Consider the following 15,179-nt stretch of genomic DNA (forward strand, 5'->3'; position numbering starts at 1 on the left):
CTGAGTAGTAGTCTATTGTGTGTATGTACCACAGCTTTTCTATCTACTTGTCTACTGATGGGCATTCAGGTTTCTTCCATATTTTAGCTATTGTAAATAATGCTGCAAGAAACATGGGTGTATATATCATTTCAAGTTAGTGTTTTGGGTTTCTTTGGATATATACCCAGAAGTAGAATAACTGAGTCATAAGGCAGATCTGTTTTTAATTTCTTGAGGAACCTCCACAATGTTTTCCACAGTGGCTGCCCCAGTCTGCATTCCCACCAACAGTACACTAGGGTTCCATGTTCTCCACAACCTCATCAACACCTGCAGTTTCTTTATTTATTAAGAATAGCCATTTGGCCAGGTGTGGGGTCATATTTCATTTTGGTGATAAACCTACATTTGGTTGGTTGTAGAGGAGGGTACATGTCCTGTTTAATTATTTTATAGAACAACCATCAAACATTTTCCCAGTAGCTTATGTATTGGACAAGGTCTGTCAATAAATGCATGTTTAGTGTGAGAAAATATAATTTTAAGAATATAATAAAATAAATCAACATAGACTACTCACAAATTATCCTGTCCTCAAAAAATACTCAATCATCTTCTTTTCTATTATCTTGGCATTTGCATATAAAATTATTGTTCTTTATATCTTTCTAGAATATAGAGAAAATTTCAATAAGAAATTTATATGACTCAGTCTTATCCTGGGGAATTTATTTTGTGCCCCAGAGGTTCTCCCCATCAGAGTGTTATGTTTATTACAGAATCATAAACATTTCCTGGTGTCTGGCCCAAAGTACATGTCATTATGCCTCTTGAAGATGATATTCGAGAGTTGAGGGGTAATCTGCTGTTCAGGTGCAATCAAACACTAACAACTTTCACTAAATATCACCACATTAACATTTATTTGTAAAAGAAGTTATACTCAAGGTAATATGCAAGGTAAAGAAGTAGGTAGAAACTACACTAACATCCAAATTGGTTTGGAATTACAACTAAATTATAGAAAAATCATCCTGACTAACCAACTGAACTCTAGCTGGAGAGAAGCCTTACAACCCAGGACTTATCGAATAAACCAAAACACTGTGATGAGGCTGATAAGAAATGAAGAGTTATGAGATGGCTGGGCTCACACAGGAGGCACCTGAAGTTCCAGAGGGATATTTCAGCTCCTGAGGGGTTCCCACTAAAAAGTGTGGGGTCTGAACTCCAAGCTGGGCTCCCCAGCCTAAAGCAGCAGAACCTGGAAATGAACACAAATAACACCCAGCTGTGAAAAGCAGTGGGGTCTCTGTCTGCCAGGGAGAGATGGCTAGAGACATGGAGAGCTTCTTAAAGGGACAAGGCACAAAATTTTGCTTACAACCATTTACTCTGGGCTTTGGCAGAGGGAGGAGAGGGAGGGCAGGGTGGACTAGAGACACATGAAGAGAATCTTGAGTTGGTAGCTCTGGGGAGAGAGCTAAAGGGTCAGCTGCCAGGATCCCTGTCCTTAGTCATTCCCCATATAGCAGAGGCCATCTTTCCTGGGCAGAGCCCTCCCTTCCATGTGGCATCAGCCTAAGGAGAAGCAGGAGCCCCAGTTGAGGGAATCCCTTTTGCCTCACCCTATAGAGCTTAAACCAGGCTGCTGAGGAGTACAGCTGGAGGCTAACTCAGAGACAAAGCCTAACAGAAAGCCTGCAGATCAAAGTGCATCTCTGGGAGCTCTGAGACTAGCTGACCCTCCCCCAGGCCTGGTGTTGGTAAAAGCCAGTCTTGGTGCACGGCTTGGTTCTTTCTCCACACAACCAGGCCTACCAGAGCAAGCTGCAAGCTATTAATTGCTAACTCCAAACAGGTTACCCAGGGCCATTCACAGGCAGCATGTGACTTAGGTCTGCAATAGAGTCTGTGAAGATCTACCTAATATGGAGAAACAAACACAAAAAGGCAGCCAGAATGAGAAGAAAAAGAAAAAGTCCCCAAATGAAAGAACCAGAGGATTCTCCAGAAGAATTAAATGAAATCATGTAAGCAACTTATCAGATGTATTGTTTAGAGTAATGATTATGAGGATATTCAAGAGCATGAAAAAAGATACAGAAGTCATAAAAAAGGAAAGTCCGAAATAGAGTACAATATCTGAAATAAATAATACACAGGAAGGAAAATAGTAGGTTAGATGAAACAGATGATAAAATCTACCATTTGGAAGACAAGGTAGAAAAACACACCCAGCAGAGCAGCCAAAAGAGTAAAAGAATTTAAAAAAATATGCTTTGGGACACCAGGAAGCATAACAACATCTGCATCATGAGAATACTGGAAGGAGAAGATAGTATGCAAGAGATACAGAACCTATTTGAAGAAAAAATGACTGAAAACTTCCTTAATCTGGTGAAGGAAAAAGACACAGAGTCCAGGATGTATGGACAGTCCCAAATAAGAGGGACCCCCCCAAAGAGGGACCCAAGACATATCATAATTAAAATGGCAAAACTTAAAGACAAGGAGACAATCTTAAAAGCCACAAGGAAAAAGCTGTTAATTACCTAAAAGGAGCTCCAAATAGACTGTCATCTGATTTCTTAACAGAAACATTTCAGGTCAAAGAGATTGGCATGAAGTATTTAAAGTAATAAAAAAAATAAGGACCTACAATCAAGGCTACTTTACCCAGCAAGGCTATCGTTTAAAATTAAAGGAGAAATAAAAAGTTTTCCAGACATGAAAAAACTAATGGAGTTTGTTAACAATAAATCAGCATCACAACAAATGTTAAAGGGCTTGCTTTAACAAGAAGAATAAGAAAAAAGAGAAAAATAGTTAAAAAATAAAATGACAATAAATATGTATCAGTCAATAATCACCTTAAATGTAAATGGCTTAAATGCTCCAACAAAAGGACATAGTGTAACTGAATGGATAAGAAAACAAGATCCATATATATGCTGTCTCCAAGAGACCCACGTCAGAAAAAAAGGATACAAACAGACTAAAAGAAAAGGGATGGAAAACTATATTTTATGCAAATGAATAGGAAAAAAAGATGGGGTAGAAATACTCATACCCAACAAAATAGACATTAACACCCAGGCTACAGTAAGAAACAAAGAAGGACACTACATAATAATAAAGGAAACAATCCAAAATGAGGATATAACACTAGTAGACATTTACGTACCCAACATAGGAGCACTTAAATATGTGTAGGAAATCTTGATGGCTATAAAAGTAGAGATTGACAGAAATACAGTCATAGTAGGGGATTTTAATACACCGTTGAGTTCAGTGGATAGATATTCCAGAGAGAAAATCAATAGGGAGACAGCAGCTTTAAATGACACACTGGATCGAATGGATTTGTTATCTTCAGAGCATTTCATCCCAGAGCTGCAGAATATGCATTCTTTTCAAGTGCACATGGAATGTTTTCTAGGATAGACCACAAATTAGGATCCAAAACAAACCTCAATAAATTTAAGAAGACTGAAGTCATATCAAGCATCTTCTCTGGCCACAATGCTATGACACTAGAAATCACTCACAAGAAGAAAATGGAAAAACACACAAAGACATGGCAGCTACATAGCTTGCTATTGAACAGCGAATGGGTTAAAAGTGAGATCAAGGAAGAAGTCAAAGGATACCTTGAAACAAGTGAAACAGATGAAAATGAAAACACAACCACCCAAAATTTGCGGGACACAGTGAAAGCAGTCCTAGGAGAGGAATTCATATCATTACAGATTTACCTCAAGAGCAAGGAAAAGTTCAAATAAACAGTATAACTTCACACTTAAAGGAATTTGAAAAAGAAAAACAAACAATATTCAAATGGGGTAGAAGGAAGGAAATAATAAAGATCAGGGCAGAAAAAATTATACAAAATATTAATGATCCAAGAACTGGTTCTTTGAAAAGGTAAACAATATTGACAAACCTGTAACTAGAGTCATCAAGAAAAAAAGAGAAAGAACCCAGATTTAAAAAATCAGAAATGAAAGAGAAGTAGTAATTGAGAACAAGGAAATACCAAGAATTGTGAGAAAATATTACAAACACGTATATGCCAAAATTAGACAACCTGAATGAAATGGATAAATACCTAGAAACACACAATTTTCCAAAAGTAAATCAGGGAGGATCAGAGGATTTGAATGGACAGATTATACCTAGCAACTTGAAACTGTGAACAACAACGGCAACAACAAGATCCCCAAAACAAAAGCCCAGGACCAGATGTCTTCGCCGATGCATTTTACCAAACATTCTGAGAATATTAACACCTCTCCTTCTCAAACTATTTCAAAAAATTCAAAGTAGGGAAGATTCCCAAGATCATTTTATGGTGCTAGTGTTATTCTAACACGAAAATCAGATAATGACACTACACAGAAAGAAAATTATAGGCCAATATCCTTGATGGGCATAGATTGTAAAAATCCTGAAAACAATATTAGCAGACTGAATCCTGCATAAAACAAAAATTATACATCATGATCAGGTGGGATTGATTCAAGGGGTGGAAAGTTGGTACAACATTTGCAAATCAATAAATGTTACATCACATAAATAAAATGAAAGCTAAAAATCACATGATCACATTAGTAGATGCAGAAAAAGCATTTGATAAATTGAATACCCATCTAGGATAAAAACTCTCCACAAAGTGGGAATAGAGGAAACATACCTAAACATAATAAAGGCCACTTATGAGAAACCCATTGCTAGCATCACTCTTAACAGACAAAAACTACAAGGAGTCCCCCTAGGATTGGGAGGAAGATAGGGATGCCCACTTTTACTTTTCTTATTCAACATAATACTGGCAGTCATAGCCACAGCAATCAGATAAGAAGAAAAAACGAAAGGCATCTAAATTGGAAAGCAAAAGGTGAAACTGTCATTATATGCAGATGACATGACACTGTACATAGGCAACTCTAAAGATTCCATTAAGAAACTACTAGAACTGATAAATGAATTCAGCAAAGTAGCAGGATACAAAATTAATAACCAGAAATTAGTTGCACTTTTATGCCAATAATGAACTATCAGAATGGAAATTAAGAAAGCAATCCTATTCACAATTGCTTCAAAAGGAATAAAATACCTAGGAATAGATCTAACCAAAGATTTAAAACACCTGAACTTGGAAAACTATGATACTGATGAAAGAAATTAAAGAAGATACAAATTAGTGGAAGCACATATCATGTTCATATATAGGAAGAATTAACATCATTAAAATGCCCATAGTACCAGAAGCGATGAATAGATTCATTTCAATTTCTATCAAGATTTCAATGATGTATTTCACAGAACTAGAGCAAATATTTCAAAAATGAACCTAATCAACAAAACAAATAAGCAAGCAAAATATAACCAGAGACATTGAAATTGAAAACAATCTGACAGTAATCAGAGATGAGATGGGAGGGGGTATGGGGTGAAAAGGGGGAAGGGTTTTCAGGAACAACTTTAAAAGGGGGACAAAACCAAGGGGGGTGGAGTCAGGAGAGAGAGGTGGGGATGGCTGGGGGGGGGCATGCAGACAACTATACTTGAACAACAACAAAATAATTTTTAAAAATTATATGGAACCATAAAAGACCCTGAACAGCAACAGCGACCTTGAGAAAGAAGGAAAAATGGAGGAATCACACCACCTAATAACAAACTATACTATAAGGCTATATAATGGAAATAGCATAGTGCTGTCATAAAAACAGACATATAGATCAATGAAATAGAATAGAAAATCCAGAAATAAAACACTTGGTTTTGTAGTCCATTAGTTTTTGCAGGAGCAGGCAAGCACATGCGATGGGCTAAAGTTAGTTTATTCAATAAATGGTGTTATGAAAATTGGGCAGATATGTGCAAAAACCCTGAAACTAGGCCACCTTCTATGCCGCACATAAGAATAAATTAAAAATGGATTAAAAGCTTAAATGTTAGATTCAAAACCATAAAATTCCTAGAAGAAAACATAGGTAACAAAATCTTGGACATTGCTCATAGAAATATTTTTTCTGACAATGAAAGCAAAAGAAAAAATAAACAAATGGGAGTATATCAAACTAGAAAGTTTTTGCACAGCAAGAAAAACCATCAGCAAAACAAAAGGACAACCCACTAAATGGGAGAAGATATTCTCTGATATATCTGATAAAGGGTTTATACCCAGAATTCACTTATAAACTCAACACAGACACACACACACACACACACACACACACACACACAGAAAGCAAACCACCCAATTAAGAATGAACCAAGGCCCTGGCTTGTGTAGCTCAGTGGATTGAGCACGGGCCTGTGAAGCAAAAGGTCGCTGGTTCGATTCCCAGTCGGGGAACATGCCTGGGTTGCAGGCCAGGTCCTCAACAGGAGACACATGAGAGGCAACCACACACTGATGTTTCCTTCCCACTCTTTCTCCTTCCCTTCCCCTCTCTAAAAATAAATAAATAAATAAATAGAAATGAACCAAGGACCTAAATAAGGACCTAAATAGACACTTCTCCAAGGAGGATGTATAGGTGGCCAATAGATGTATGAAAAGATGCTTAAAGTCATTAATCACCACAGAAATACAAATTAAAATCACAGTGAGATATCACCTCACATTGGTCAGATTGGCTGTCATCAGTAAATCAACAAACAAGTGCTGATGAGGACAAGGAGAAAGGAGAATCTTCATGTACTGTTAGTAGGAATTAAGACTGGTGCAGCCACTCTAGAAAGCAATATGGAGCTTCTGTAAAAAATTAAAAATGAATCTGCCTTATGACCCAATGATTCCCCTTCTGGAAATTACCTGAAGAAACCTGAAACACTAATTCGAAAGAACATAAACACCCCTTCGTTCACTGCAGTGTCATTTACAGTTGCCAAGATATGGAAACAGCCTAAGTGTCTATCAGTAGGTGAGTGGATAAAAAAGTTATAGAGCATTTACACAACAGAATACTACTTGGCTGTAAAAAAAAAAAGAAAATTTTATCCTTTGTAGCAGCAAGGATGGATGTGGAGAACATTGTGCTAAGTGAAATAAGCCAGTCAGAGAAAGGCAAATATCCTACAATTTCACTCATATTAGAATCTAATGAACAAACTGAATAAACAAACAATTTAGAGTTAAACTCATAGACAGAGAGTAGGCAGCTCTGTGGGGTTAGCAGGATGAGGGATTGAGCAAAAAGAAAAAAGATTCATGGACATGGACAACAGTGTAGTGGTTATAGCGGGGAGGAATTGTAAGGGGTATAAATGGTAATAGAAAAATACAATACAAAATGGAGCTATACTCATCTGATCTGTTTTTCTTAATTATATCAAAAAATAATTACCAGAAAACATAAATCATAAGTTACTATGTGTTCTATTTTTCAAAATAATATAAAGATATTCCCTCCTTTGTTTTACTCACTTAATTTACTCCTTCCAAGTTACTATATGTCATAACTTGCCAATTCATTAAGCTTCCCTAAATTTATGGCCATCTGTTGTTCTATTTTTGCTCAAGCAGAAGAATGCAAAAATGTATTAAACTACATGGTGATTCATTTTGCACTTTACTCAAAACTGGCAGTTTTATAATTAAAATAAGGCTGTTATTTTGGTAGATGGAATCATGGTCACGAGAGCATCACTCCATCTTCTGTCGGCTCTGGAAGATGTGAAATTAACCTTCCTAGCAGCTGTCTGATTTGGCCAACCTTGGAGTGTTGTTTGATGAAACTGAGTATGTCACTTTTCTTTCCCACCAAGTAGAAAGGAAAGAACAGAAAGCAATAAAATAAGGTAGTGGAAAGAGGAAATGAAGGAAACTTCATCTTTCATCACAACCTGTACAGGAATGCCTGAATAACAAAATTAACTTCAATAGGTGCCTTATACCAAATAAAATACTCAAAAAAAGATATTGAGACAAACAACAGATTAGCTTTAATAGAAGTTTCTGCCTAAAGGTTTTCATAAAGATAACTAGTCAAAGTGCAAAGTCTCTTTAGAGTACAATACACAGATAAGACTAGGACCATGAAACAACATTACAGCTCATGATATTGAGTAAGCAAGCCCTGAAGATCATTAGCAACAAAAGTAATGACCAACCCAGTAGAGACCTTTGTTAGGAAAGATGCCGGATCATCAGGTGTGGAGTTCCTAAAATTAAGAAGTTCACACCACCAAATAAGTGTCATATAAAAAGTTAAAGTGTCTTCTTCAAGAAGAAAACTATAAAATATATAAACAATAACATGGCAACAAATGTGTATCTATCAACAATTGAATTAAAAATAAATAAATAAGCAGAACAGAAACAGAATCATAGACACAAAGAACAATTCAATGGTTGCCAGATGGGAAGGGGGTCGGGAGAATGGGCAAAAAGGCAAAAAGTATTAAGAAGTACAAATAGGCAGTTACAGAACAGTCATGGGGATGTAAAATATAATGTAGGACATGGAGCAGCGAAAGAACATACATGTATAACCCTGGACAAGGACAATGGTGTGGGCATTGCCTGGGGGAGTGGAGTGGTTCTGGTAGAAGGGGACAATGGGGGGAAATTGGGACAACTGTAATAGCATAATCAATAAAATATAATTTTAAAAAGTAGTCAAAAATACTTGAAACTTAAATACAGTGCACCATAAAGAGGAAACACACAGATTTAACATTTCTTTCTTTTCAACTGCCTGTTCCTTACCCCATGAAATATGATATATATCTAGGCTGCCGGTTGAACTAGAACTAGTACAGCTGGAAACCCTTTTGCTATGTGATATTCCCCAAGTGATTCTTTATCTTTATTTTCTTGTCTCACCTCTCTCCTTCTCTATCAACTTTTTAAACCTTTGTTTGTCCCTTTATTTCCTTCAAGACAACTCATCTCTTGTCAGAGCTTCAATCACCCAGACATATCCATCTGTAGCCTTAATTTATTCATCATACTAGCAATTTCAGATTCTTCCGTTTCTACTCAGCCTTTTCACATAGAATGTGAAAATGAACTAAGGGCTCGTTTGGTCTTCCCGATCGTAACAGTTTCATTTGCTCTGTTTTTAGAACAAAATTTTCCTGGTAATTACCAATTCTGTCAAGAGCACGTTCCTATTCTCACCCAGGCTCCCATTCTCAACATCATCGAGTCATTTTAAACTATTTATCTTTATGTCCAGTTACTTGACCCAGGACTGATTAGCACGATCATTGCTACTTCATAGTATTCCTTTCAATGTTTACATTTGCCTTTCACTTTTATCTACTACCATCTAAGGTCCTATCATGTTATTTATAGATTCACCCAGCTACTCACTAAAACTCCCATGCTCATTCTCTTTCTCCTTCTCCTTCTGCTATTAGGAAAATACGTCCTAGAACATTCTTTGTCTGGTTAACCCTCCATGTAAAAACTGTTTGTGCTCCTTTATGACTCACAGCGTAAGACCCAGACTCCTTGGGCTGTTAAAGTTCTAAATGGATATTACTCGAACACTCCCCACCCTAACTACATAGACAGTCAAATCTTTTTTTAAACCTTCTACCCTGTGAATCCTTATACCAGGATGGAGGGTGTATTAGCATTGCTGCTGAAACAAATTACCACAAACTGAGTGGCTTAAAATGACAGGAGCTTGTTATTTTAGAGTCTAGAGACCAGAAGTAAAAAATGAAATTAAGGCAGCTCAAAGCAAAGTGTCAGCAAGGCTGCTGCCCTTTCTCAGTTTATCAAGGGGAATCTATTTCCTTGACTCTCCCGGCTTCTGAAACTGCACTCTTTGTTTTCCTCCACCTTCAAGGCCAGCAGCACACTGCGGGAGCTAAAAAATATAATACTTTTCCTCCACGCTCTAAGTTCTTTTAGCTGGCTAATAATCAAGCTAACAGAGACAGATTAACAGGGGAAAATAGAAATTTAATAAGTGTGCACAAAGAATGAACATAAGCATGAAAATTCCAAAGACAGCGAGGCAAAATGGGTATGTCTGTCATTTTGGATAAAGGAAAGAAGGAGGGAAAAAGATCTTAGATTTCAAAAGTGAACAGGGTAATTGACGGGGAATTGAGGAAGAGCTGAACATAGATGACAGGTAGATTCTTGCTTCACTATGTTCGGAGGTGTTCTGTCTTTTTAGCTAGGAACATACACTGCAGCAAATTACTCAGGCACAAGGTTTTACCTCTTTACAATAAAATCAGTGTTTATAATCAAGCATCGTATGTTTTTACTTGTTTGCAAGCCTCATCCCAAATAGTCATTTTTGAGGTGCTAAGATCTCTAACTAAATTTCAAGATTCAATAAGCTTACATAATGTGGTTTATGAATCATAGTACCCAGAGCTCCTTTTCAAGGGAATAGGTCTTTTATCTCTAAAACAATGATTATCTAACCTGCAAAAACAGAGTTACTTACAGGTACACATATTGAAATTCCAGTGTCTACTCAATGCTGCTTGCTAGACTAGAATTCCCAATTTAAAGTACATCTCTGCCTTCTTGTCTTGCACAGTCTATGCTTACTCTGAATAGAGAATTATTCTATTTTCATCCATTTTCAATTGCTCAATATCTTATCAATAGCTAAATGCCCTCCTGGTGCTCTGTGCCCTGTATTTTTACAGACAGCCTATCATAGACCTCAAGGCCTTTGGTGAGGATATTTTGATGTTTTTGTCTTATCCAGGAATCCTTATGAAGGAATTCCTAAAAGCAGGAATTCTCGAAGCATGTAGAAATTTGACGCAAATATGGATGTAAGTAACTCCAGGAGCAGATGAGGAGGAGGAACTCATCTGTCTAGAAGATTATTTTCTCCTGATAGAAGAGGCCCAAGACATCGCTTCAGAAGCTCATCCTCAGATAGGATGGTAATGAATGAATGATCAGGAGGGCTTCTTATGCAACTATAAAAACGTCACTCCTCTAGTTTTATTTCAACATCTTTTTTGTACTTTTGTAATCTGTTCTGAGTATTTGAGTGGTAGTATTCACTTTCCCACATGTATCATTAAGCCAATTGGTTGGAATGGATTTTTTTCAGGTACCAGAATCTTTTAGATGTCTCAGAATATCATGTTCCCTGGGACCATCAAGAGAAAATGATCATTTTGAATCATCTCTGTTATGTCAACATAAAAATTTACAGATTTTGAGTAATAACTAACTACTATTTTTTGAATAGGAGTAAAATGTTCTTTTAGCTTCTGGAACAGAGGAATACTTACGGAAGTTGGTCTAAACGAGACAAAAACAAAGCGCCTGGTATCTTCACGCCATCTTACCAGAAGGAGGCGTGGCACAGAAGCTAACCAAAGATTCAGTGATGATTCCTAACAAAAACAACAACTTTTGAATTGAAATATTTTGGGGCCATGGCCTACAACATTAATCCCCAACAGCGGTGAGGAGGCAGAGAGGTGGAAACTGAAGGTTAATATCACCAGTTTACCCACATCTGGTCTTCACCTTGCTGACTCGTCCCACCATTTTTTGAGTTATATGCCAAATTAATACTAAATTGTTATTGTTGTAGAAAATAAAGCAGTACTTCCAGAATTTAAAATGAGAGTTTGTCATTACATATTTAAAAACATTTAATGCAGAAAAAAGGGGACTATATTAATTGTCTGTTGCTGCATAACTAGATTGCCACAAACTTCGCAACTTAAACAGCACACATTCTGACCTCACAGTTTCTGTGGGTGCAGCTGAGCCGAGGCCACTGCTCTCAGTCCCACAAAGCAACAATCAACGTGTCAACCAGGGCTGCTGGTATTGAGCATTGCAGTAGTTACTAGAGATACAGATATAAAAAGGCTGGACACAATCCATTTCTCCACGATTTCATAAGATAATGGGAAAGTTTCACTCATGGAGAGATTATTTCAATATAATATGTCATCTAGGAGGCAGAAAAGCGGGGAGCTGGTCACTGGCTATGTGGGGTAATTTAAGGGGGCCAGTCCAGGAGGACACCTGGGTTTCACTTCAGCAATTGTGGGGCTTGTGTGCCATGTATTTATGTTGAATACTATCATTAATTTGCTCATAAATATACCTTCCTAGAATAAAATATGCATTCTATTAATATCCATTTGGTTTGTTTTCTATTATGCACTTACACATAAATATGTCTGTACATTGTAGAAAAGATCTTGTTTCCTCTTGCTCATCCTCAGTCAGCAGTGTCATTCCCCTGGCATGCTGACTGAGCCAAAAGGAGCTATCCCACCCTAGAGGAACAACTCCATAAACCAATCTAATCTAAATTAATCCGATTCCCTTGAGAGAATCTGAGCTAAGATATGGGGAAACCTAATAAGTTGCTAGCCCAGGTAACGGCAGATCTTTGGAATAAAGGTCCAGAAACTCTTGCAGCTGAGTTCCCTAGAGGATCACGCTTTCCAGCCTTACTGAAATTTAGTGGTTCTGGTTTCCTTTAAATTTTTAAAATATGTTCCTTTACAGTAACTCTCTTGATCTTGGACTACAGTAAGTAGGCATGTATTCCCTTCAAATCATTTTTTTCTGCTTTGAATATTTTGAAGACTATTGATGTCTACTGAAAAAAATCAAGGAACACCTCTTGGGTTCTATCCCCGTAGTATGGAGTGAGTTGTTTCTACCTGAATTTAAAAACAGAAAAGCCACTGAGATTAAGGAGCCATATTTGCTATGCCTGATTTCTTCTTTTATGGGTCTTTTGTTTATCACTTTCTGTGTATCCCAGTATTTCCATTGGTGATGCAAATCTGTGTGTCTTACCTGTAGATTTGTATGTCGTATTGCAGAACCCAAAGGAAGAGTCTTAAGATCACCTAAAATAGGGCTTTGATTAATACTTGTTGGCTTTTTTATTACTTCCATAGAGGAAAAAAATGTGTTCCATTAAATGTGAAAGAAACCATGCCTTCTCTCAGAGCATAAAGCAAGCACCACCATTATAATCAGATATCACTCAAGGAGATTCATGGTTGAATTATGAATATGGTATTTCAAATTATTATGAGGGGCACTGAAGAGGCCAAGAATATCCATTTTTATCTTACCCTTTCCTCAGGGTTTATACAAAATTAAGGCAATTTTTCTCTACCAAGTGTGATGTATCTGTCACTTGAACTGCAATGAAATTTTAGTAAATGTCTCGGAAAAGCCAGCTAATTACTGTTCTATACCAAGTCTATACATTTTCATGTCTAATCAAGATAACAGAACCTGGAAACTGATCAAAATTCATTTTTCCTATAAAATATGATTATTACTTCATTTAGGATGGATTTCTGAAGACATTCTAGCTACTGGGCACTCTGCTAGAAACAGGGCTACTGTGGAAGACAAGGCACAAAATCTGATTTCAAGGAGCTTACAATCCACTTTAAATGTATACGTATATTCATATTAACTTAACATGTAAATATAATCCAATCTATATTATCTGGCACATATTTGAGTTACTTGTGCCAAGTCATTTCTTCTGGCATTTGTATGTCGGCTGACACGATGTGCCAGAACACGTGACTATACCTGCTTCCCTTAAAAAATGCATTTTCTTGTTTTCTGAACTTATGTTAATAATTAATGCCATTTTACTTAAATATCATATTTTAACGTATAAGTATATTGTAGAAAGTTGGAATCCATGGATAACGAATTTCATAATTTAGAATGCGATTACATTGTCATTACTGAAAATAATTCACCAAGGAAAACATGCAGGGAGAGGTGTGCAGGAAAGTGCTTCCGGAGCACGAGAGGCTGGACAGAACACTTCCCAGTGTGCTGCCTCATCGGCCAATTTTGTTTAACTGAAAAGCAGGAGAAAGAACTTGGGTTCTCAGATTAAGAAATCAATTCATCAGATTAGTATTTTGTCCTTGAAAATCATCTTTGGCACGCAAATATTACCAGAAATCAAAAACACTAGTAAACCTAATTTCAAATGGCATACGTGGTTTCACAATTTCTCTGAAGTCATAATTTTCTCCCAGTTTTGCATTGCTTGAGGTCACTTCCAACACTCGTTTAAAGCAGTTTGTTTTTAGTCTATATTCAAATATTAAAATGTAGATATTGAATACATTAAAGTTGCTCTTCTCCCCATTATTTATAGTATCAAGTGCTTTGGAATGTTCTTGGAATTGTTATAGTTAAGGTTAGCTCCCTGGCAGTTTCCTTCTGAGATAGATGCTTTTGCCTCTTTCCCGCTTCTGAAAGAGACATTGACAATGTAATTTACAACTTCGCTTCACCTATTTCTTCCCATCTGAACTATTTCTTTTATCTGAAACATTCTCTTTATCTAAAACATTTCTTATTTAATTAGTTCAGTCATTAAATTACACCTGCTATTCTAAACCCCCTTCAAGCTTTACAAAGGAACCTACTTCATTCATATTCTTCACTTTTACAGTAAAAAAATGCAAGATTACCCAATTTTAAATACACCTCTCCATTCATACATAATTAGCCTAAAACCAGAAAGCTTCTTTTTTACAATTTCAGATATTGAAGAGTTTTTTCTGCCTACTTTTACAGTCAATAAAATGATTTTACAGGACAACTAGAAACGCATTTGTTCAGAATATCTCTGAGATCGAAAAATCACGAATTTGAAAACCCCAATGTGATGAATCTGCCCCGCCAAAGCTTCTTTTTACAATGTCATATTGAAGACTTTTCCTGACTTTTTCAGTGAATAAAATTGTTATCGTAGGACAACTAAAAACATTATTCAGGATATCTCCTAGAATTAGAAAGCACAAATTTGAAAACTCCAGCCAAATGTCACCTGTCCGAAATGTCTTACGTATCTTCAGTTGTGGAAGTGCTAACCCGGCCAAAAGAATGGCTAGTTTCTAAAGCAGCAAAGGAAACACCAAGAATTAATACAACTTCACAACAGAAAGGTTAACATGAATAAAGCCATCGTGTTTTATTAATAAATATATATTGATTCCCAGGATCACTGCTCTTTTTTTTTCAAATCTTGCTCACATGAGCTGGCATACTTGGGTTTATCGCCTCTTTTTCCTAGGAAACTGATGATTGATATAAATAATGTGTTTCCAAATAATCTTCACTGTTTATAATAATTTTTTAGATTTATTTATTTATTTATCTTTAGAGGGGAAGGGAAGAAGTGTCAATGTATGGTTGCCTCTCGTGTGTCCCCTGCTGG

This window comes from Sturnira hondurensis, unplaced genomic scaffold, assembly GCF_014824575.4.
Source record: "Sturnira hondurensis isolate 20B ecotype Veracruz unplaced genomic scaffold, ASM1482457v3 Scaffold0004136, whole genome shotgun sequence".
Taxonomy (NCBI): domain Eukaryota; kingdom Metazoa; phylum Chordata; class Mammalia; order Chiroptera; family Phyllostomidae; genus Sturnira; species Sturnira hondurensis.